Source organism: Podarcis cretensis (assembly GCF_951804945.1).
Source record: "Podarcis cretensis genome assembly, chromosome: 11".
In the NCBI taxonomy this organism is placed as follows: domain Eukaryota; kingdom Metazoa; phylum Chordata; class Lepidosauria; order Squamata; family Lacertidae; genus Podarcis; species Podarcis cretensis.
The window spans coordinates 64,759,632-64,784,693 of NC_137180.1; the positions used below are offsets into that span (position 1 = coordinate 64,759,632).

General features: G+C 47.8%; 1 protein-coding gene across 1 annotated transcript in view; it reads left to right on the forward strand.

The window, feature by feature from the left end:
- The first annotated feature begins 1,036 nt into the window (after positions 1-1,036).
- Positions 1,037-25,062, forward strand: part of CNTFR (ciliary neurotrophic factor receptor) — a 430,283-nt gene continuing 406,257 nt past the window's right edge. The window contains exon 1 of the mRNA XM_079995051.1: positions 1,037-1,194. The gene's annotated coding sequence lies outside the window, so the exon portion shown is untranslated. The remainder of the gene's footprint in view (positions 1,195-25,062) is intronic.

The following is a 25,062-nucleotide window of genomic DNA, read 5'->3' on the forward strand; positions in this document are numbered from 1 at the left end:
CCGTGGATTTGCGCCCCCTAACCCTAACCCCCAGATGTTGCGCCCGGTGCGGCCGGCCCCCCCTGCACCCCCCACGCTACGCCACTGCTTAGAGGGTAGCTTGCTCCTGGCTTAGGCGCCCTATTCCCTACCCTGCGAATAGGTACTCTGCGCCCGACGATTCTCACATCAACGTTTCTCTGCCTGTGTATGTTTGTATGCACGGGCAGACTCGTGTCAGCATTTCCGCCTCCCCCCGGCAGTTCTGTGGTTTCCCTTCTCTGGTCAGCGTGGTACGCCACCTGAGTGTCCGTGTCCACATGCGTGTCTACACTCCGTGTTTTTACACGCAAGCAGACGTATTCCGCGTTGCGCGCTGTGCCACGGAAGGCACTGCTTTTAAGACCGTGTGTCACGCGTGTGCAGTCCCCCCCCCCCGGGACATTTTGGCTAGGACCCTCGTGAGCACTGACTTCGGAGGAGCGAGCGGCCTTACTTCCGAGTAAACAAGCAAAGCACCGGGCAGCGCGTGTTTGTGGATTCGGGGCGCGCGCAACCCGCTGCCTGGCGACTGGCGCTCTCCCTGCATGGCTGTGGCGCCTCCGCCGTCGCTACGCGCGCGCTCTTTGCGCGGTCGCGGTCCATAGCCTCCGCACGCTGTTTGGCCACGTTTCCTCGGCGCCCAAACCGCCCACTTCGCCGGCGCTTACTCCGAAGTAAGCTCGCCTTAACACGTCTTGCAAACCGGCTCCTTCCCTTTGCGCGCTTCCTCGGAAGCAAGCCCCGTTTGCAGCCAGCCACCGGATCGCACCGGGTTGGCTGGCTTCCCCCTGCTCCGGATTGCCGCCACTTCACGCGCAAGTTCCGGAGGCGGGGAGGGGGAGATGATTTTGGAGGTGCCCGGGGGGGGGTGCGCGCAGTCTCCCCTCCCTCCCCCTCTCCTCCCCTCCCCCCTCGCTTCCTCGGCTGGTCACATGGGGGGTGGGGCGCGCGCGGGTGGGGGGGGGGAGTTTAAAAGAGCGTCTCCCTGGCTCCGCTTCTCTCTCGTTCTCGCTCTCTTCGCAGCCGGTGCAGGGAAGCAGTGTCGCCGCCGCCGCCGCCGCCGGGCGAGCCGAAGCTCCGCCAGGGGCACCGACCACGCCGGGCAGCCGAAGCCGCCGGGCAGCGCTGGCTTGCCGGGAGCCCCGCGGCGGAGGGGGGCGCAGGGCGCGCGCGGTGAGTGGGGCGCCCAGATTGGGCAGCGAGGTGTTGGGGGGATTTTTTGGGGGGATGGGGGCGGGCGGAATATGAACACCGACCTCTTCGCGGCGTGTGCAATTGGGGGTGTGTGTGTGTAAGAAATATATTTGTATCGGCTTGCATGCAATGCTAGATACATTATTTTTTGGAGATCTTGCACATTGGTTCGTGCGTAAAGCTGGGTACTGTATTTGGGGATGCCTCCCTCCTGCTTGGTCGCCTCTCCTTCTCTTTCGCCCCCCCCCCCCGCGCTGCTTTCCTCTTGCTATGGAAACTTTTCTTCCCGGCGCGCGGAGGGGCTCCCCACCCCCGGCTCCCCCTCTCCTGGCGCGGACCCCGAAAAAAGGACGTTCAGAAGGGAGCGAAGCGGGAGGGGGGGGGATCGCTTCTTCGCGGCCCTGTAGAGGGAGGGAGGTGGGTTGGGAGCGCGCCTCCAGGGCTTAGATGTGGGGGAAAGAGAGATGCCCCCCCCCACACACACACACTTTGCTCCGGCCAGACAGCTGAGCGGGGCTTCTCTTCTCTCTTTCCTCTCCCCTCTCCCCCAAGCACGGGAGCTCTTAGCCGGCGCCGATTGATCGAGCCGGAGCGGAAATGCTCCTCCTTCGGCTTTTTCTCCCCCCCCCCCCACGCCCGCTTTTCCTCTTTCTTCCTCCCTTCTCGGATCCTGCTTTCTCTCCCCCCCCCCACCCGGTTTTCGCCCCGGCGACTCTGGAGAGAGCAGCAGCTGAGCTGGGCGCGCCTCGGAGCCGCGAGCGGGCAGCTTATTGTGCGTCCTGGGGTGGGTGGGGGTCCCTGCCTTTGAAATCGGAGTGCTGGTGGAGGGAGGGGGGAGGCATCTGCTCTAGGGTCTGGACGGGGGGGGGCAGCAACAGGTTCGTGTCCTGCCCGCCCCCGCCCCAATTGTTCCCTTCAATCTCGTGGGCTGCTTGGTATTTTGCAACTTCTGAGCTGGGAAGCGTCGCGGGTGGGGGGATTTTGAGCGACCCTGAATTTCTCGGAAAAGGATGCAGTTCAGCACCCGGAAAGGAGTAGCTGTGAAAGAGCGTTTTTTAAAAAGTCATCCTCTCCCGGCCCCTGCCCCCCCCCCCCATATTTTTTTAACTCTGTGGGGCATGGAGTGCTTTTATGGGGCTAATGGCATTGATCGCAGGGGAATCTTAAAAGTGGGGATAAGGCTGACTGTCTCCTTGCACCACCCCATCAATTACATGGGTCTTTCCCCAACTCCTAGAAACCACCCCTCCCTTGATGATGATTGTAAGAAAATAATTACACAAGTGTCTGGCACCCTCAGTTTTAAAAACAAAAGTTACAATATATGGAAAGAAAAACCTGGTTTCCATACTAGGTGCCCTCAATCCATTAAAAAAGTCGATATATTTGCCCTCCCCACCCTCCACTTACAAGCCCTGAAGTCTCCATTTCTGCAAACACTCTGGGTAAAATTTGCAAATTCCTTGCTTGTTTGTGCAGATTAGTTTTTCTCCATCTCTCGGTCCCTGTTCCCCCAAAAGAGATTCTTCAATAAGGACATAAATGTATTTTTTTGGGGGGTGGGGGTGTCTTGCTAAGCAAGCCCCTCTCCATAGATATTGGGAGGGATGGGGCCAAATGCAGGGGCAGATTTTAGGAAGAGGGGGTAGCCATATGGAATCCCTCAGCATGTCAAAAGTGTGCCCCCCCAATATCTTGTATCCTCCCATCCATGGGATTTTGCAAGTGCCAAACACTGGAGTGCATCAAGGAGCCTTGAGATCTCTGCACGAGTTTAACCTGCTCCTTTTCCCTCTGTCAGGAGTTTTTTTTAATCCTGCATGGTCTTTCTCGTATTGGGAGGTTGTGCTGCTGCTTGTCCAATGGCGCCTTTTGCATTTGAGCCGTTGTTCCGTAGGGTGACTGGGCCCTGCTTTCTCCTTGTTGCCCTCTGGGGCAAACCCGGCGTTTGGAGACAGAGGGTGTGTGTGTGTGTATGTGAATCCATTGAAATCTGGCATCCTCATGGTCCAGTGAGGTTCCTTTTTGCAGCAACTTTTGGGGAGCAGAAGCAGTTGTGCATACGGACAGCAGTTGTGCATACGGAACTGGATTTCATCTGCTTGCCTCTCCAAACTCTCTTGAAACTGCACTCTCCTCCAACTTGCCAGGGTGTGTGGGAGAGAATCTGAGCCTCACTGCAAAGGAGGCTGCCTTCTGATGGGAATTGTTTCGACTGCTTTTGATTTTGTACAGTATTGTTGTAGCCAGCCCGGGGATCTTAGGGCGAAGGGGCCAGGGCCAAGAAATCCAATAGATAGATACGTAAATGCATTTGTAAGTGATGTGCAGAGATTTAGGAATTTGGTTGACCTCTGGTCGACCACCATGTCTTCTTGTTGCTGCTCTGATATTTCCTTCTCGTTTCCTGCAAAAATGTTCGGGGATACCTTGCCTTGTGCCACAGTTTTCTCCCTGTGCCGCTGTTCCCAGCTTCACTGTTACATCTCCAGTTTGCTCCTCTTGCCGTTGTGTTCGCAAGTACAGTCCCTGCTCCAGTGTTTCTGCCAGCGGCTGTGATTTGTGTGTTGCATGCTTGAGGTCTGTGAGAGAGAGAACTGGACAGGGAATGATTTGTCTGAAGAGCAAACGTCTTGCCTTATAAATTGTAATGGCTGCTGTTTTCTTGTTTTTAAAAAGCCTGAGATGTTGCTACTTGCATTGAAATGAGGGCTCATCAGGGTTCAGTTTTCAATGTGCTTGCTTGCCAACTTTGTGAGGAACTACTGGGTACCTGTTTCTCCTCGTGGTCTTGGCTGGCTGGTTCTAAAGGGTTAACTTCCCAAGGAGAAATACGCTGGATAACTCTGGATTTGCCTTCTCCAAGCGGAAAGCTTTTGCCAGCCTAATACAGTCAGCCGTGGCAAAGTTTTGGAAGGAGCTGTAGTCCGTCCAGTAAGACTTCTTGCGCTAGAAAATTGGTTAATGCAATGGCTTCTTGAATCTCAAATATTTTTGGAGTTTGCGTGTGGATTCCTTGCTGGGCATGGTTTTCCCCCAGCGGTTTGTGCCCATCCTTAATAGCAGGGTGTTGACCATAAGCCATGAAAGGACATTGCTAGCTCTGCCAACGTCTTGCAGCCAGGATGCCTGGGCCACACACAAGCCCTTGCGGCTTTCTCCTGTGCTTCACAGTTGACAACGGGTGTCACGAAGACCTGGCGGGCTGTATCTTCAAATGCATCTCCCTGGGCGATTATTTTCTCAACTGTAGGAACTGCCTTTGTAGCAGCAAGAGCTGTTCGTGTGTTGGGTGCTGCGAGCCTCACTTTGAGTTGCTTTCAGCACATCCTGCTGTTCATAATGTTGCAAAAACAGTCCCTGAGATGTTGAGCCATATGCTGTTCCCGGAAAGTCTTTCTTTTCAAGGGTGGCCTGGCGACCTCGGAGGTGGCACCCGATAACCCCTCGCCATGCTTGCTTTCGCATGCCACTTTCCTCAAAGACAAAAAGAGAGTTGCTTGCAACAACCGTGCTTCCTAAGGAGCCTTGACAGCACGATGGCAGTGTAGCGTGTTGAAAAACCAAAAGATGAATTGACTGAAATGTGTGGGGTTTTCTTTTTTCTTTTTGAAGTAGCTTATTTGGAGAGGGTGTGTGTGTGTGTGTGTGTGTTCACAGTTGCATCTGCTTCTTTCGGTGGATTTTCCCTTCCTGCCGGAGCCTTTGAGTAGCAAGGAACTCCCCCAAATCCCCAGGATTTTCAAAGGCTGGCATGTGCTCCCTGTGCCTGGTAAAGAACCATGTTGGCTAATAAAAAGCATTCCAGAATATCCTGCTTGTCTGGGGCAGATGGCAGAAGCCCCACTCAGATGAAGCAGTTTCATTCTTTCTCTGCCATGGGGGAATGACTCTTACCACTTAGGAGAAACAGGAACCCTGTGACCAACTCAGGGCTTTGCATATTGAGGGAAACTTGTTCCCGGATCCTTCATTTGAAAACAAATGCTCAGGACTTGATGAGTAATCGGCTGGTGTGTACAGACACCTAAGCCCTTGTAGTTGAATTTTGCTTGGGAAGCCTCATAAATGTTTTCAGTGTGTGCGAGAGAGAAAGAGTATTGCTTGTTTGGAAGCCGATCTTTAATTTGTGTTGCTTAGCTTGAAACTGCTGAGAAAACGGTTGCATTTGCTGCTTATGTTTTCCTTATGTAATACAAAGTCAGTTTAAATCTCAGGCTGAGATGGCATGTAATGAGATAGTCATCTGCTACTCTACAAGAGACAAAGCTTGTGACCAGCTGCAAGGGCATGATCCACTAGGAATATTGCCAAAGTGAGGCCTGCTGAAACAGAGTTTTGCTCATGCACAACTCCCATTCAACGCTTAAATTTTTATCCCCCATTTTCGTTGTCCAGCAACTAACGTTCGCAAGGGGCCTTGCTTGGGCTGGAGACATTTCAGCAGATGGTGCCTTGAGACGATGTGTTGACCATCAAAATGTGACTGTCTTTTCTTAAAATGGTGTGTATTGTTAAAAGTTTTCTCATGCAGTATTAAATTCAGTTTGCGTATCAGTTTTTATGTTAGTGTTGTTTTTGTATTCAGTTTTGGAAAAGTTACATTAAAAAAGTTTTTAAAACACTGGGTTTGTTTGTTTTTAAGCAAATCTAACTGGGGTGCACAGTCCTCTGGGCAGTTCTCTTGCACAATTGCCATTTGCAACAGATGGGAGCGATCCCTGTTTTTTGTGTGTCCCAGAGTCTTCATTCCATGGGTGGTTCCTCCTGTGCTTTATGAAAGGAGCTGCTTCATAGGTACGTGTGGAATCCCAGTCTCTCGCTGGAACAGTTCCCCCATGTGCTTAAATGAGAGTGGAAAAGCTTGACGCTTGCAGAGTTTTGCATTCCCTGTGGAGCCCCTGGAGCATGGCCCCAAATAGACAACAAATAAGTCACTCAAGGAACATTTAAACGTAAATTATCGCTCATGAATAAAACAAAATTTGAGCAATTAAGGAGTCCCAGAATGCTGTGTACTGATCACATGAATTTTGAATTAATGGAGAAGCGAGCTTGCTGCTACAGTGCTCCATTAATAACGTTGAAAATGCTGGCAGGCTTTGTTTTTAAACAACCCTGTGAGGTAGGTCAGTGCTCCTTTTGCAGAAGGGAAAATTTGAAGGTTTGCTAGTAATGTGAGTCCACGACACAGGCAGGACACAAATACCGACCGAAGGGCAATGGGTTTGGCGTTTGTCCCAGTTCATGTATTTGTAGGAAACTGGTTACATCAGTGCAGCTTCCGGCCTGGAGGAAGAACACCTGCTTTGAATGCAGAAGGTCCCAGTATCCTGGGCATCTTCTACAGCTAAGAGTCTTTGGTAGCTGGCGATGGGAAAGACCTGTTTGCTGGAGACTTTGCAGAACAACTGTTAGCCACAAGGACCTCCCCATGATACGTGGTCCCAGGGGCTTGGCCAGTCTGTAGAAAATTGTGCCAAACAGAAATATCCTTATTTTACCTATTTAAAGCACAACTCCTAAGAAGCAACGTGGTTCCCTCATCCCATCTGATTCCCAAATGGGTTGCAATTGCTTCAGCTACATGCACGACTCTCGATATGAACCCTGGGATGGGGGTTAAGAAGTTGGACATGTCAATGGCCCCTGCACCTGTATCTCTGCAAAAGTTGCTTGTGTAGGAGAGAGTAACCTTTGTGTGACTCACATTGCAGTCACCGTGGCATCTGAGTCACTGACCACCTGACATCAGTTGCCCAGGGACTTTGCTTTGAAGGGAACGTGAGTGCTGGGGAGTCTTGTGGAAATAACTTGTGATGTGTGAAGAAGCCGTGAGTGTTATCGGTTATCCTACTTTACGCACGGGTTGCTGGTTGTGTTGAATTTGTACTGGTGCCTGGTGGTGCTTGCTTGACAGGGATAACAGCTGTTTTGGCTGGGTAGACTCCATCTTCTCTGCGTTGTGTAGTTTTGCTAACATGTCCAGATTTTTCTCCATTTTGTGGGTGTCAGCTAACACAAGCGTACAGGTGAGAAAGTGTGTTCTGGCCAGCAAAAGACGTTCCCAGCAAGGCATCTCTCAGGACTTCCTTGACCCCTCTGAGGACTGAGAGAGTGTTTGAGCCCTTCTGATTTTCATGGGTTTTGATGGAGAGCCTCAGAAAATCCACCTTCCCTTTATTCTTTCTTTCATTCCAGTCTCCTTACTTATTTGATCATATAGTTAAAGCAAGTCTTAAATGATCTGGGGATCCCGAGGTCAGGGTCCTGTGAAGCAGGAAAGGCATTTGAAACCCCCACCTCAGTTTTAGGAGAAAGTTTAACAGAGAATTTTTATTTCTGTAACAGAAGTTCTTTTATCGCACTGTTCTATTTCAAACAATTCTTTAAAAGGTACCAGAATGCAACTAGGAAATCACTCAAGCACTGAATGGCAGGCTTGGAAGAATGTATTGCTGGGTTCCTTCGCTGGCCCTTCAGGTTTGTTTATGAAACAGTATTTTTATAAAAGTGTAACTTGTTTGCTGCATAAAAAGTATCCTATTTTTAGCTGCAATTCCTGCATTGCAAAGGGTTGGGCTAGAGGAGCCTAGGGTTCCCTTCCAACCTTACTACAGTGGTACGTTTGTCCTCAAACGTAATCCGTTCCGGAAGTCCATTCCAAAACCAAAACGTTCCAAAACCAAGGGGGGCTTTCCCATAGAAAGTAATGCAAAATGGATTAATCCGTCCCAGACTTTTTAAAACAACCCCTAAAACAGCAATGTAACATGAATTTTACAATCTAACGAGAACATTGATCCATAAAATGAAAGCAATAAACAATGTACTGAAGTCACACAATCAGCCAATCAATCGGTAGCTGAACCGGGCTCCACACAGTCACAAAAACAAAACAAAAAGAGCCGCAAAGACAAAAATGCAAAAACAAAATAGCAAAAACAGACAGACCTCAGCGTAACACTCAAATCGGAAGCGTAACACTCAAAACGGAGCACGTACGGCTTCCGAAAAATGTTCGCAAACTGGAACACTTACTTCTGGGTTTGCAGTGTTTGGGTTCCAAGTTGTGTGAGTACCAAGGTGTTTGAGAACCAAGGTACCAGTGTATTCTCTGGTTTGCCCACAGTGGCAGGCTGATGCCAAGCGCTCACTCTTTGACTGGCACAAGCTGCCTGGTGTTTGGGGACGAGGCCATTTTCTCCGCTTGCTGGGCCTTTGGACATTTTCTTTTGTGGTCTGTGGGCATGCAGATCTTTGGGTGGTGGGACCTAGCACCTCTTGGCACTAACATGGAGCCCAGCCTTGCCATTTGCATGCCTGCCAGTGTTCACTGTTTGTGTGCCCTGTTTGCCGCATCATACTTAGAATCATAGAATCATAGAGTTGGAAGAGACCACAAGGGCCATCGAGTCCAACCCCCTGCCAAGCAGGAAACACCATCAGAGCACTCCTGACATATGGTTGTCAAGCCTCTGCTTAAAGACCTCCAAAGAAGGAGACTCCACCACACTCCTTGACAATCTCCAGGTTGCAAAGAGGCAATCCCACCTCTGTGGAAGACAGGACTGTGCTGAGTGCTGCCTTCTTCCTCTTCCCTTCTGACCTGTGCGAGAGAGTTGGAACTGTAGAAATGTTGGAGTGCTTTTGGAGTCTCTGGATTTGCATTATTGCCCTGGCACAAATGCCTTTTGCGACCAGTCCTGGTGGCTCTCTCTGTGTGTCTTGTGTTCTTGTGTAAAAAAAATGTGGGCAGAGAACATAATCAGCACAGTGGCTTCTGAATTTTGGAAGCTAAGCCTTTTATAGGGCTTGACAGCTCCTCTTCATCCCCCCCCCCAGCTTCCTGGCTCTTATGTCCAGTAGATGTGTTTTGGTTCAGGCAACCCAATTCCAACAGGAGGCCTTCATTTGAGAAGCAAGGCTGTAATTTTGTCGGCTGCCGGTAGGCGGCAGAAGGCTTGCTGGAATTATTTGGGAAGATTTGTATGTGCATCTGTGTTTGGAGGTGGGTGGAAGGTTCTCTTATTTTCTGCTGCTGTTGGGAAGAAAATGTGCATCAGGACTCAGGTCCTACGAGCAGGAAACTTTGGCGCTGACCAAGTGAGATTTTTGAGGCAGGAGAGAGAATCTCCTCCTAGAGTTGATGTTATAGGAATTCTCAGGTCATATATCCATAAAATAAATGTTCATAAATGTACAAGGCAAACATGTACATAAGTCTGTAAGCCACATTTCTGAAATAGTACAGGAGAACAATCCTGAAGCCATTTTGACTCTCCCAAATTGACCTCAGATATTTCTCTGCAAGGAGGAAGGAAAGGGGGAAAGCTTTCCAATGGTCTTTTAACTGTAGGGGCTGCTTACACCTCCCTGCAAATACAGTCTGGCAAGTATCTGTTATGCTGAGCACACACTCAATATGTGTAAGAGATTCATGAACTAAGGATTTACCATCTCTAAGGAATGGCCAGGCTACCCAGAAAAGACAATCAGATAAGGCATTATCAGGTATCTTGGCAGACAGGATTTCTCCTGGAGACAGCTTCTTTCTGTGATGTTTGTATGATGTTTTTGGGGGTGGTCTTGAGCTACAGAGGAGGCAATTTCAAAAGTCTATATAAGAGCTTGCACACCTTTGTTCTGGGTTCCTCTCCTCTCTCTCCCTGTGTGTGGGGAGTGTGGGAACCTTGTTGCAAGAGTTTAATAAAGATCATGCATATTAGCTGCTTTGCTTCTCAATATTCTTTGGTTGGTCTGTTATTTTCTCCTACCGATAGAGAACATACATAAGGACTCTATACTGGCTCTTGGATGCCCATATGGGATAAAGGAGCAGTTTTTTCTTATAACATTGATTTTGCAGAGAGTCTCATGAATCCAGGACTCTGTGCATCTTAAAGTTGTGGAGCAGAGATATTGTGTGGAGCCACACGGTGTTTGCGCAGGTCTGCAGTGACACTTCCATGCCTTGACTTGTAAGGTAAGCCTTGCAAGTTCAACGGCTGCTAATGCAACAAACTTGAATGGGGAAAATCTTACTTTTAACTGTCAGATTCTTTCCCAGCTTTTCAAAAAGATCTGGAAGTGGAAAAGATCAGTGCTTTTTTCCTTTAAAGGTCTAATCTGTTTCCTGCAGAACTTTCCTTACACAAACGTATTTATATCCCATCCTTCTAATGTGAAAGTGTTGCTTAGGGTGGCTTGCTGCATTTAAAAATAGCTATTTCACAAAAATAAAAATATAAAACAATTAAGAGAGGCTGGATCCAGCCATTAAAACCAAACAGGAGACGACTGTATCTCTCCTGCCCAGTGAATGCCTGTCAGAATAAAACTGCCTTGACATGCTGATGAAAGACATCAGAGCCCAAGGGGCAGCCAGACTTTGCGGGGCAAGACATTAGCTAGTCTTCCAAGGAGTTATTTTCAAAAAAAGGAGAGAGATAATTTAATTGCTTAATTAGACTAATTGCCCTTGAACTCCATGCAATGCACTGAATCTTTGGGGGCAGCTGGAGAGGGGCTTCAGGGCGTTTTCAAGCAGCCTTGTCTTCCCCACTTGTCTAATGATTGGCATTTAAGAAGAAGAACCCTCTGGACCAGAACAATGGCCCATCTAGTCCAGCTTCCTCTTCTCTCAGAGGCTGACCAGGTGCCCGGGGGGGGGGGGGCGGGGGACAAGTGAGCAGGATTCGAACGCAAGAGCAACACTCCCATTCCCGTGATTCCCAGCAACTTGTATTCAGAGGCATTGCTGTGGAGGCAGAGCAGAGCCATTGTGGCTTGGAGCCATCAGTAGTCCTCTCCTCCTGAATTGTTCCAGTTCTCTTCTAAAGCTATGCAAGTTGGTGGCCATCACTGCCTCCTGTGGCTTTTGTGAACTATGAAGGACTTTCTTTTATCTATCCTGTATCTTCCAATCTTCAACTTTATGCGGTGTCTCCTTCCTCCATGCCGTGCATAGTTTTATGAACTTCCATCCACCACCTCTTCTCTAAGCTAAAAAGTCCAGATGGTGGAAATGTCAGGTGCCTTCCTTGTGCCCAGGCACTTGGTCTCAGGTGGTCAAGCCAAGTGCAATAATAATAATAATAATAATAATAATAATAATAATAATAATAATAATAATAATAATAATAATTTCCCACCCATCTGGCTGGGTTTCCCCAGCCACTCTGGGCGGCTTCCAACAGAATATTAAAATACAATAATCTATTAAACATTAAAAGCTTCCCTAAACAGGGCTGCCTTCAGATGTCTTCTAAAAGTCTGGTGGTTGTTTTTCTCTTTGACATCTGGTGGGAGGGAGTTCCACAAGGTGGGCACCACCACCAAGAAGGCCCTCTGCCTGGTTCCCTGTAACTTGGCTTCTCACAATGAGGGAACCGCCAGAAGACCCTCGGCATTGGCAAAATGCACCTGGCTAATTTCAGGAACGGACAATGGCCATCTATTGCAATCCCCGCAATGTAGGAATTGCAACAAAATCATTCCTGACAGATGGCCATCCAACCTCTGTTTGCAAACCCCCAGTGAAGGAGAGCCCACCACCTTCAGAGGGAGTCCACTCTGCTGTCAGAGAACTCTTAACCGCCAGTCAGTTCTTCCTGACATTTTGTCAGAATATCCTTTCTTGTCATTTGAAGTTATTGCTTCAGGTCCTCCACTCTGGAGCTGTGGAAAGTAAGCTTGTGTGTGGTAAAAGGTAAAGGGACCCCTGACCATTAGGTCCAGTCATGGACGTCTCGGGTTGTGGCGCTCATCTCGCTTTACTGGCCAAGGGAGCCGGCGTACAGCTTCCGGGTCATGTAGCCAGCATGACTAAGCCACTTCTGGCGAACCAGAGCAGCGCACGGAAACGCCATTTACCTTCCCGCCAGAGCAGTACCTATTTATCTACTTGCACTTTGAGGTGCTTTTGAACTGCTAGATGGGCTGGAGCTGGGACCGAGCAACGGGAGCTCACCCCGTCGCAGGGATTCGAACCGCCAACCTTCTGATCTGCAAGCCCTAGGCTCCGTGGTTTAACCCACAGCATGGTAGCTGTGTTCAAAGCCTCTGTTTTCTCATATCCAGGCTAAACATACCCAAGTATGAAGCAGCCTCTCCCCTCTCTCTGCCCTCCAAGTCCCAGAACTTTCCATGTGCTCTTGCACACCTCCCATTCACTTCAGTGGAGCGTGCGTATGATAAGAACAGCTACATGCTGGAATGTGCCCTGATACTGTTTCCTTCTGCCCATGTAACCCTGTTACTGTCTCAAAATGCGCCTGTATTCTGGGAGGATGTGGACACCCGCTGTGTATTAGTATTCTCCCTGCTCCCTCTTCCTGCTCTTCCCATTGTTTCCAGGAAGAGAGAGCTGGAGACAGATGGGGAGAGAAACACTGTGTTTAAATAACAGTTTGGGGTCAGTTTCAATATTTATTTTTCGTGAGTTTGGATGCCGGCTAGCGGCTCTTTTTATTTGTTAATATTGTTCCCTCTCTTCTCCTCCTCCTCCCCTTTTTCCTCTGGCTGCTTGTTTGGTTACACTTTCTTTTATTGGCAGAGCCTGCGACCCATCCTTGCATCACGTTCGGCGAGAGCAGATCACAGAATCCTAGAATCCTAGAGTTGGAAGAGACCACAAGGGCCATCGAGTCCAACCCCTGCCAAGCAGGAAACACCATCAGAGCACTCCTGACATATGGTTGTCAAGCCTCTGCTTAAAGACCTCCAAAGAAGGAGACTCCACCACACTCCTTGGCAGCAAATTCCACTGTCGAACAGCTCTTACTGTCAGGAAGTTCTTCCTAATGTTTAGGTGGAATCTTCTTTCTTGTAGTTTGGAACCATTGCTCCGTGTCCGCTTCTCTGGAGCAGCAGAAAACAACCTTTCTCCCTCCTCTATGCGACATCCTTTTATATATTTGAACATGGCTATCATATCACCCCTTAACCTCCTCTTCTCCAGGCTAAACATGCCCAGCTCCCTTAGCCGTTCCTCATAAGGCATCGTTTCCAGGCCTTTGACCATTTTGGTTGCCCTCCTCTGGACACGTTCCAGTTTGTCAGTGTCCTTCTTGAACTGTGGTGCCCAGAACTGGACACAGTACTCCAGGTGAGGTCTGACCAGAGCAGAATACAGTGGCACTATTACTTCCCTTGACCTAGATGCTATACTCCTATTGATGCAGCCCAGAATTGCATTGGCTTTTTTAGCTGCCGTGTCACACTGTTGGCTCATGTCAAGTTTGTGGTCAACCAAGACTCTTAGATCCTTTTCACATGTACTGCTCTCAAGCCAGGTGTCACCCATCTTGTATTTGTGCCTCTCATTTTTTTTTTTGCCCAAGTGCAATACTTTACATTTCTCCCTGTTAAAATTCATCTTGTTTGTTTTGGCCCAGTTCTCTAATTTGTCAAGGTCGTTTTGAAGTGTGATCCTGTCCTCTGGGGTGTTAGCCACCCCTCCCAGTTTGGTGTCATCTGCAAATTTGATCAGGATGCCCTTGAGTCCATCATCCAAGTCGTTGATAAAGATGTTGAATAAGACCGGGCCCAAGACAGAACCCTGTGGCACCCCACTAGTCACTCTTCTCCAGGATGAAGAGGAACCAGGTTAGTCTGACATGACTTATTTTTCAGAAATCCATGCTGACTATTGGTGATCACAGCATTCCTTTCTAGGTGCTCACAGACTGTTTGCTTAATGATCTGCTCCAGAATCTTCCCTGGTATTGATGTCAGACTGACTGGGCGGTAATTATTTGGGTCCTCTCTTTCCCCCTTTTTGAAAATAGGGACAACATTTGCCCTCCTCCAGTCTGCCGGGACTTCGCCTGTTCTCCAGGAATTCTCAAAGATGACTGCCAGTGGTTCTGAGATCACATCTGCCAGTTCTTTTAATACTCTTGGATGCAGTTCATCTGGCCCTGGAGACTTGAATACATCTAAACTAGCCAAGTCTTCTTGTACTATCTCCTTAGTTATTCTGGGCTGTTTTTCCTCTGCTGAATCATTTGCTCCAAATTCTTCAGGTCGGGCATTGTTTTCTTTATTGGAGAAGACTGAGGCAAAGAAGGCATTGAGGAGTTCAGCCCTTTCTGTGTCCCCTGTTTGCATTTCACCATCTTCTCCTCTGAGTGACCCCACGGTTTCTTTGTTCTTCCTTTTGCTACGAACATACCCATAAAAGCCTTTTTTGTTGCTTTTAACCTCTCTAGCAAGCCTGAGTTCATTCTGTGCTTTAGCTTTTCTGACTTTGTGTCTACACGTGCTGGCTATTTGTTTGAATTCCTCTTTGGTGGTTTCCCCCCTTTTCCATTTTTTGTACACATCCTTTTTGAATCTTAACTCAGTTAAAAGTTCTTTAGATAGCCACCCTGGCTTCTTTAGGCACCTTCCATGTTTCCGTCTCATTGGTATTGCCTGAAGTTGTGCTTTTACTATCTCCCTCTTAACAAACTCCCAGCCATCATGAACTCCCTTTCCTTTTAGTATTACTGTCCATGGGATCTCACCCAGCACTTCCCTAAGTTTTATGAAGTCGGCTTTCTTAAAGTCAAGAAATTGAGTCCTAGTATGCTTGGCTGCTCCTTTCCGCTATATAGTAAACTTCAGAAGAGCATGATCACTCGCGCCTAATGATCCTTCCACTTCTACCCCACTAACCAGGTCATCAACATTGGTTAGGACCAGATCTAAAATGGCTGTTCCTCTTGTTGCTTCTCCCACTTTCTCTACAATGAAGTTGTCTGCAAGGCCAGTGAGGAATCTGTTTGACCTTATGCTCTTGGCTGAGTTTGACATCCAGCAAATATCCGGGTAATTGAAGTCCCCCATTACTACTATCTCCCTTCCTTTTGCATGCTTGGCCATCTGTTCCAGGAAGGCATCATCTATGTCCTCCGTTTGGCTTGGGGATCTATAGTAAACTCCCACAATGAGGTCCCTGTTATTCATCTCTCCCTTAATTTTGACCCAAATGCTCTCACTTTGGCTTTGAGGTTCTAAATCTTGGATGTATTCACAGGTATACACATCCCTGACATATAACGCCACTCCTCCTCCTTTCTTGTCTGGTCTGTTTCTCTGAAATAGATTGTATCCCTCCATTATTACATTCCAGTCGTGGGGCTTATCCCACCAGGTTTCAGTGATGCCTATTATGTCATATTTAGATGTTGGGGTTTCCCCCCCAGCTGCATTTCTGAATTAGTTTGGCTTTCAAATATTGTGCATTCTGAGGCATTGGGTCCTTTGCAAACTCTAGCTACTGCACCCCCTCCCTACCTGGACAGGTAATAATAATAATAATAATAATAATAATACTGGTAATTATTATTATTATTATTTATTTATATCCTGCCCTCCCCAGCCAAAGCCGGGTTCAGAGCGGCTAACAACAATAAAGGTAACACAACATTCTAAAATCAATTCATTTTAAAATTCAGAATCAAATTAATGGCCACCATTGAGCTAGAGTTCTGTGAGGATTACCAAAGGAGGGGGTCAGACTGTGCCTTGCCAAAGGCCTGGTGGAGCAGCTCTGTCTTGCAGGCCCTGCAGAAAGATGTCAAGTCCCGCAGGGCCCTGGTCTCTTGTGACAGAGCGTTCCACCAAGTCGGGGCCAGTGCTGAAAAGGCCCTGCCCCTAGTTGAGACCAATCTAACCTCCTTGAGGCTGGGGACCTTCAAGATGTTTTTATTTGAAGACCGTAAGTTTCTCTGTGGGGACATACCAGGAGAGGCGGTCCCATAGGTACCAGGGTCCAAGGCCGTATAGGGCTTTAAAGGTTAAAACCAGCACCTTGAACCTGATCCTGTACTCCAGAAGAGCTTATTTGTTGCATTTATACCCCATTTTTTCTCACAAGGAGCACATGGTTCACCCCCTCCTCAGTTAATCCCTGCAACGACCCTGCGAGGGAGGTGAAGAGGCTGCGACTGACTCACCCTGTGAGCTTCGTGAAGGAGTAGAGATTTGTACCCTGCTCTCTCACAGGTCTTTGTTCGACACTCTCACCACTACACCCCACTGGCTTCCCGGAGTTCTTCTGTCATGGGGCAGCAATATACAGTCGTACTTTTGGAAGTCGAATGGAATCTGTTCTGGAAGCCTATTGTGCTACTCCTGTGGGTTACCCGAGAGGTGAGGTCCAAGTCCGGTCCATGGTCAAAGGTGCAAAGTGGAAACAGTCCACAGTAGCTCAATCTGGGTGCGGGGCAGGGAGTCGGGTGAAGTCAGGAACAGGCATGCAAGCTGGGAGCCAGGGCGGGTCAGGAGCTTCGGCAGGAAAGCAGGACAGGGTTCAGGCAGGAACAGGCAACCAACAATGTTGCTCCCACAACTTGGGACTGGGGCTGGCCGGCTTTTATCTGCCCCGAGGCATAGGGCAGCCCCGATCCTCAGGTGACTCGCCTCTCCTGGCCTGGAGGCGAGAACTCCTCCTGCAGGAACTTAGTTCCCTCTGCCTCTCTGCCCTGAGCCTCTGCAGCTCAGGAGAGGCTGGAGGGTTACTGGACCCAGAGGCAACCTCACCTTCCCCTGACAGGGCTGGGAGAGGAGCACCTGCAGGCAATGGGTCCTCCATCACCTCTGGAGCCAGAGCAGACTCAGCTGGTGCCTGCACCTGAGGACCCAGCACAGGTGAGGACCCTTCGGGCTCAAGCCCCAGCCCTGGCTCAGCTGGTTCTGGAGGTGGGGACTCCTGTGCAGGCTGGGATTCCTCAGGTTCAGCATCCGAGTCCGAATCCCAGGCCATCACACCTATTCAACTTCCAAAACGTTCAGAAACCAGAGCATGGCTTCTGATTGGCTGCAGGAAGCTCCTGTGGCCAATCAGAAGCTCTGCTGGATGTTCGGCTTCCAAAAATAGTTCACAAACTGGAACAGTCACTTCCAGGTTTGTGGCGTTCGGGAGCCAAAACGTCCGAGAACTAAGCTGTTCAAAAACCAAGGTACAACTGTAAATAAGTAGGAAAATAAATAAATGTCAGTAAGCGAAGGATCTGAAATATTTTCCTTGAAGCTTGAATTTGCTTTATTCCGTATTGTTTTATTTGATTTTTAATGTGTTGTAAAGCGCTTTGATTTTTTAAAAAAATATATAAAGTGGTATAGAAATGAAATGAATAATAATAATAATAATAATAATAATATAATTCTCACTGTAAAACAAAACGAAAAAGGGTGCCCAGGCATTCTGTTGTGGCGACTGTGACCTGGGTTCAAGGTGCCATTTGGAGATTATCTTATATACCTGCATTTCTTGCACTGGTCCCTAAGACAAGTGTGGGATTGGGGCAGTGATTTGAATTTTCTGGAGAAAAACCCAGTAAATTTTCTATTGCCTTAAACAGAGGGAAGCTTGATTTACCATTTATGTATGTTCAACGGGCTTTATAGTTTTATTGGCCAAGCATGTGCCATGTTAATTTAACATATTTTATAATTATCTCCAGAAAAATTCCAGTAACCAAAAGACTGTTTTTGGGGGGAGGGGGGGCGAGGTGATAAAGCATCCTTAGTGTGGCTTAAATGATCCATATTCAAGCAAATTCTGAGCTTTCCTTTGAAATTTATCTTTATTGGAATACTTGTAGATATTTACAAGCTGTGATAGCGCAACAGCATGCATTTTCCTTGCTGTGTTTAGGTTTTAAGAAGAACGAAGGAACGAAGGACGGCTTTAACATGCTAATTTTAACACGGCTGGCACTGAAGAACTGTGCTCATCAATATGTAGTTCCTGGGGAGACGTCTCCTGGAATAAGAGTTAATTGTGGCTAGATTTGACTTGTTACCCACACCAGTTGCCCAATTTGACTGGTATTCAGCATGTTATTAATAATTTTCATGAATCAATGTATTTCTAAGAAAGGGAAGATTTCTGCAGAAAAACCACCTGGAGCATTTTTTTTGCAAAATGTCAGCACTGTGCCCTAGAGTTTGTGCAAAGGAGAAGAACCCATTGAATCACAGAACTGTGAAGTTTTTTGGGGGGTCCCCCCCCCAAGGAGTCATCTATCCCAACCCTGTTCTTTCCAATCCATTTTTCCGGCAAAGGAGAAGAGGGAGTGAAAGGCAGGTTTTGGGCTCTGGAATCTAAGATGAACCTAGAGTCCAGAATAGCCTGCAATATCATCCATACAGGTGAAACTCGGAAAATTTGAATATCGTGGAAAAGTTCATTTCTTTCAGTAATTAAACTGATGTCAACTGATGACATGGCTCCCCAAATCAACACAGACTGTGGAAACTTCACACTGGACTTCAAGCATCTGGCATTGTGTGCCTCCCCATTCTTCCTCCAAACTCCAGGTCCTTGGTTTCCAAATGAGATGCAAAAGCTGCTCTCATCAGAAAAGAGATTTGGGGAGCCATGTCATCAGCTGGTGTTGGTCCACTGTGCTTCATTAAGTCCAGGGTCTACCAGGAGATTTTGGAGCACTTCATGCTTCCTTCCGCAGACGAGCTTTATGGGGATGCTGACTTCATTTTCCAGCAGCACTTTGGCACCTGCCCACGCTGCCAAAAGTACCAAAACCTGGTTCAATGCCCATGGGATTACTGTGCTTGATTGGCCAGCAAACTCACCTGACCTGAACCCCATAGAGAATCTATGGGGCATTGCCAAGAGACAGATGAGAGACATGAGACCGAGCAATGCAGAAGAGCTGAAGGCTGCTATTGAAGCATCCTGGTCTTCCATAACACCTCAGCAGTGCCACTGGCTGATAGCATCTATGCCATGCCGCACTGAGGCAGTAATTGATGCAAAAGGGGCCCAAACCAAGTACTGAGTACATATGCATGCTTCTACTTCTCAGAGGTCCAATATTGCTCTATTTGCAGTCCTTGTTTTGCTGATTTCATTTAATATTCTAATTTTCTAAGATTGTTAATTTGGGGTTTTCATCAGCTGTATGCCATGATCATCACAATTATAACAAATAAAGGCTTGACATATCTTGCTTTGCATGTCAGGAGTCTATCTCATATATCAGTTTCACCTTTTAAGTTGAATTACTGAAATAAATGAACTTTTCCACAATATTCAAATTTTCCGAGTTTCACCTGTACTCCCAGCAATTGGAAAATGGATTGTTTGAGTGGCGGCAGGTTTAACCCCACCCTCTTTTGTCTATTCCTGGTGGCGCTGGAAGTCGGGTGCCAAGAGTTCATCATACCTCGCTGCCTCGACTGGTAGTGGTGTAGTTTTGCGTTCCTTGCTATTGATTTTGTTGTAATGTCTTTTGTCTGGGCGGGGTGCCTGGAGCAGACGGCTGCTGCCCTGCTTTCATTAGCAGGGGTCAAAATCCATGGAAATGCTAAATATAGCTGGCAGAGACAGGGCTGCCTTGAGCTTGGACTGCGTCCCCTTGGAGCAGGTAGAGCGCTTCCTTCTTGGGGGGGGGGCTCCATGGCCTCCCAACCCCCCGAAATTCTCCATGCAGCACAGAATTAAACTATGGAACTCACTGCCACAGGAGGCAGTGAGAGCCAGCAACCTGGGTGGTTTTAAAAGAGAATTAGGTGAATTCATAGAGGAGGAGAGGGCTGTCGATGGCTACTAGTCCTGGCGCAGTGTTAGAAATTCAGATATATAAGCTAGGTGCCAAGGTTGCAAAGAGCAAAATGGAAAGTCTTGTTGCCATGTTGGGGTAAGACAGCCAATAATAATAATAATAATAATAATAATAATAATAATAATAATAATAATAATAATTTATTTGTACCCCGCCCATCTGGCTGGGTTTCTCCAGCCACTCTGGGCGGCTTCCAACAAAGATTAAAAATACATTAAAATGTCACACATTAGAAAACTTACCTGAACAGGGCTGCCTTCAGATGTCTTCTAAAAGTCTGGCAGTTGTTTTTCTCTTTGACATCTGGTGGAAAGGAGTTCCACAGGGCGGGTGCCACCACCAAGAAAGCCCTCTGCCCGGTTCCCTGTAACTTGGCTTCTCGCAGGGAGGGAACCACCAGAAGGCCCTCAGAGCTGGACCTCAGCGTCCGGGCAGAACACCAACCCCTAATCAACACCAAGTCTTACTTTTCAAATGATGGGCTGACTGTGATTGATTCTCAATTAAACATCTGGCTTGTTCCGATGACAGCCTTGAGCTGGGTTAAGAGCTTTGATAACTTAAAAGAAAAAATGTCACTTGACCCAGGCACAGTCCACATATACGTTGGCCTATTCCAACTTCTTTTTCTTAATGGAGACGTGGACCATTCATAATGTAAGAATATTACTCACAACTGTGAGCAAGGCAGTTAGGTGGGGTAACTAAAGACAAGAGACAACAATGAACTACAACATGGGTAGGCAAACTAAGGTCCAGGGGCCAGGTCCAGCCCAATTGCCTTCTCAATCCAGCCTGCGGATGGTCCGGGAATCAGTGTGTTTTTTACACAAGTAGAATGTGTGCATTTATTTAAAATGCATCTCTGGGTTATTTGTGGGGCATAGGAATTCGTTCATTCCCCCCCCCAAAAAAAAATATAGTCCGGCCCCCCACGAGGTCTGAGGGACAGTGGACCGGCCCCCTGCTGAAAAAGTTTGCTGACCCCTGAGCTACAACATCGCTCGCTGTTCTTGCTCAGGCTGCACAAAAACATTTTGGTTCCTGAAATACGTTTTGATTGTGCATATAAAATATAACGGATAGAATTTACAGGATGTGTTGCTGATGCATGAAAACAGTTCAGATCCAATGATCCCCAGGCAGGCCCCTCTAGATGGTGATGTCAGGTGCCAACTTGGTTGCGGGTGCAAAATATGCCTGGCCTCTGGTGAATTTCCAAACTGACATGTCCATCCAACTCCAAGCTGAAGCCTGAACAGACTTATGGCACAAGGGATGCTATTTTGCATGCCAACTTCAGCTCTGCCGGGACACGGGTAGCGCTGTGGGTTAAACCACAGGGCCTAGGACTTGCCGATCAGAAGGTTGGCAGTTCGAATCCCCGTGACGGGGTGAGCTCCCGTTGCTCGGTCCCTGCTCCTGCCCACCTACCAGTCGAAAGCACATCAAAGTGCAAGTAGATAAATAGGTACCACTCTGGCGGGAAGGTAAACGGCGTTTCTGTGTGCTGCTCTGGTTTGCCAGAAGCGGCTTAGTCATGCTGGCCACATGACCCGGAAGCTGTACGCCAGCTCCCTCGGCCAATAAAGTGAGATGAGTGCCGTAACCCCAGAGTCGGCCATGACTGGACCTAATGGTCAAGGTTCCTTTTACCCTTTACCTTTACCTTCAGCTCTGCTACTCAGCTGTGGCCCACCATAATCCTTGCATCTCTCATTGGGTGTGATCTGGATCATGACGTCTCCCTTGATGCAAGCAAGTCGCCCACCCTGTGAGGTGGCTGTCCGTCACACCTCTGCCATCCATGAGCCCATCAGCAGGAGAGGAGGAAATCCCCTATTTTGTCAATGGCTGCAGTTTTGCCATGCACCTGGATTAATTTCTGCATTGCAAGGGCCCAGATGACCCTTTGGGTCCCTTCCAGCTATGTGATTGCCCTGTATTTGCATGAAATAGTTCATCTTTTGCAAGCTGCCTCAGGAGAGCTTTGCTGAATGGGGGGGGGCATATCCGTAATGGCAGATCATAAATAAATATAGAAATCTGGGATTGCTGCCTCCTGATAATCTGATCGGGTTGATGCTCTTAGTCTCTCCTGCACAGGCATCTGGTCCGTGAATAGATACTGTATTTTTCGCTCTATAAGACACACCAGACCACAGGACGCACCTAGTTTTTGGAGGAGGAAAACAAGAAAAAAAATATTCCGAATCTCAGAAGCCAGAACAGCAAGAGGGATCGCTGCGCAGTGAAAGCAGCAATCCCTCTTGCTGTTCTGGCTTCTGGGATAGCTGTGCAGCCTGCATTCGCTCCATAAGATGCGCACACATTTCCCCTTACTTTTTAGGAGGGAAAAAGTGAGTCTTATAGAGCAAAAAATACGGTAACTTTTTTTAGTGTGGAAGGTTGAAAGTAAAGGTTCGCTTCCAATTTGAGTTTGGCCAAAGTGCGGCTTGGATATTGCGAGGATGGGAAATGCCTGATTTGCAAGAGGGAAGCTCTCCGGCCTCGGAGATGGGCTGCGGCAGGGAGGAGAGCTTCAGCCCCAGATTGCACCATGAAATTGGAGCCGAGCAACAACCGCTTGGGATTGGCAACAGCCTGAGGTTGTGTCGGTTAATAAATCCTTTCAGGGTTGACCCTCCGAGACCTTTTTGCAAACTGCTCCAGCCCACGGCTGTGGCTGCTTGACTCCCTCACAATGGCAGGGCTGTGGATTAGAGGAGCTGACCTAAGATTGCCTCTGCCAGAACCCCAGGGGAATTCCTTTCCCTTTTATCCTTTATTTGACCAATTACAAGAAGCATAAAGTCCCCCCCCCCCAACACCGCCTTTCGGGACTGGGCTGGGCTGGAAGGGAGAGGTGGAGCTCTTGCAGCCGCCCCCTCCAGGGCCTTGAGAAAGGAAGGCAAGGCTGCATTTTCCAGCTGACTCCTGGGTTAGGCCCTCTTAATTTGGGATAATAGAATCGTAGAGTTGCAAGAAACCCCAAGGATCATCCAGTCCAACCCCTGCAGTGCAGGAATCTTTTGCCCACTGTGGGTCTCGAACCCTGAACCATGAGATTAACAGCTTCATGCTCTACTGACAGAGCTATCCCAGGCTCCAGCTGTGCCACAGACATCTGTGGACAGAGAAAAGTTTTCCTCCCTCTCTCCTAACACTGGAACTTGTGCACACCCAACGAAGCTGAATTCGTTCCAGAGGTCCGTTCTTAACCTGAAACTGTTCTTAATCTGAAGCACCACTTTAGCTAATGGGGCCTCCGGCTGCCGCCGTGCCACTGGAGCCTGATTTCTGTTCTTCTCCTGAAGCAAAGCTCTTAACCTGAAGCACTATTTCTGGGTTAGCGGAGTGTGTAACCTGAAGCATATGTAACCTGAAGCGTATGTAACCCGAGATACCACTGTACCAGTTGATGGATGGTGCAGGAGGGAAAGAGGGCTCTTCTGCCTCAATCCTGTTTACAGGCATCTGGTTGGCCACTGTGAGAATAGGACGGGCCATGGTCCTGATCCAGCAGCCTCTTCTTCATCAAACATTAAAAACTTCCCCGTACAGGGCTGCCTTCAGATGTCTTCTAAATGTCAGGTAGTTTTTTATCTCTTTGACATGTGATGGGATGGTGTTCCACAGGGCGGGTGCCACCACCGAGAAGGCCCTCTGCCTGGTTCCCTGTAGCTTTGCTTCTCGTAATGAGGGAACCGCCAGAAGGCCCTCGGCGCTGGACCTCAGTGTCCGGGCAGAACGATGGGGGTGGAGACGCTCCTTCAGGTATACTGGACCGAGGCCATTTAGGGCTTTAAAGGTCAACACCAACACTTTGAGTTGTGCTCGGAAACGTACTGGGAGCCAGTGTAGGTCTTTCAAGACCGGTGTTATATGGTCTCGGCGGCCGCTCCCAGTCACCAGTCTAGCTGCCGCGTTCTGGATTAGTTGTAGTTTCCGAGTCACCTTCAAAGGTAGCCCCACGTAGAGTGCATTGCAGTAGTCCAAGCGGGAGATAACCAGAGCATGCACAACTCTGGCGAGGCAGTCCGCAGGCAGATAGGGTCTCAGCCTACGTACCAGATGGAGCTGGGAGACAGCTGCCCTGGACACAGAATTGACCTCCTTTCCCCCAAGAACAGTACTTCTGTCTTGTCAGGATTCAGCCTCAATCCATTAGCCGCCATCCATCCTCCAAACGACTGGTTACCCCTTTCCCACGAAGTGGAGCAGGTTGGGTCAAAAGTGTTCCGGGAAAGACCAATATCTGCTCCTGCTCTTTGCAGCCTCCATGCCTTCACCCTGACCTTACAAGGAGGCTGCCCAGCTGGTTATGGACGTTTCAAGATAAATGAGCCCCCTTGTCCTCCTCCCCAGCTGGCTATCTTATTGGCAAGATCATAACTCCTCTGTAAGTTCATGCACTTGTGTTAAGATCTGTGCAGTAACCTCAGGCTCGCTCGCTAGTGAGTGGAGCAGGAGGGGTCTTGATCAGGACTTGCAGAGCAGCAGCAGAAGAAATGGATTGTTTGGGATCCTAAGCAGGCAGTCTACATTTAGAATTGCAATCTGAATGAATGTGGATTTTTAAACATCCGCTCTGAACTTCTGTTGCATTTAATGGTGTGGGTTCAAAGGATGGAGCTTAAATGCTGGGAGTGGACTGAGCGCCTCTGTGACAGGATGCTTTTGTTGGATAGAGCAAGCAGGAGAGTTGGGGTGCGGGGTGGATAAAAATGAATGATTTAAAAAATAATAATAAAACAAAAAAATCAGATTTTTTTATTTAAATCAGATTTTTTTTATTTTAATTGGATTTTTTAACATAAAATGCTTTTGGAGGAAAAATCTTTCTAAAGGTAGTTTTCTATTTAAGTGGCATTCTAGTCCATAGGCTATTCATCAGGAAATAAGGATTTCTTTTAAGTTTTTCATGTGTTCTAAAACTCAGTCTAAGTTGTTGTTTTCTTTTAATCGTTTAACCACATAACTTAACAAACATGGATACATATGCTGTAATGTTATTGTTTTAGTTAAATAAATTGTTATTAAGGAAATGATTGTTTTTCTCCTCCCAATAAAGTACAGCAGAAAAGTTGTTCAAATAGAAACAGTCAAGTTATTAAACCTCACAATAATTTCATAATGATCAGTCAATGTCTTTCTAACAGTATAACCAAATCAGTAATTTTTGATATAAATGTAAAAACTACTCTGAAAATTTATTGTTCCAAAAATGGAACCTTAATCTGGTTGTAAATATTAAGATTGTACC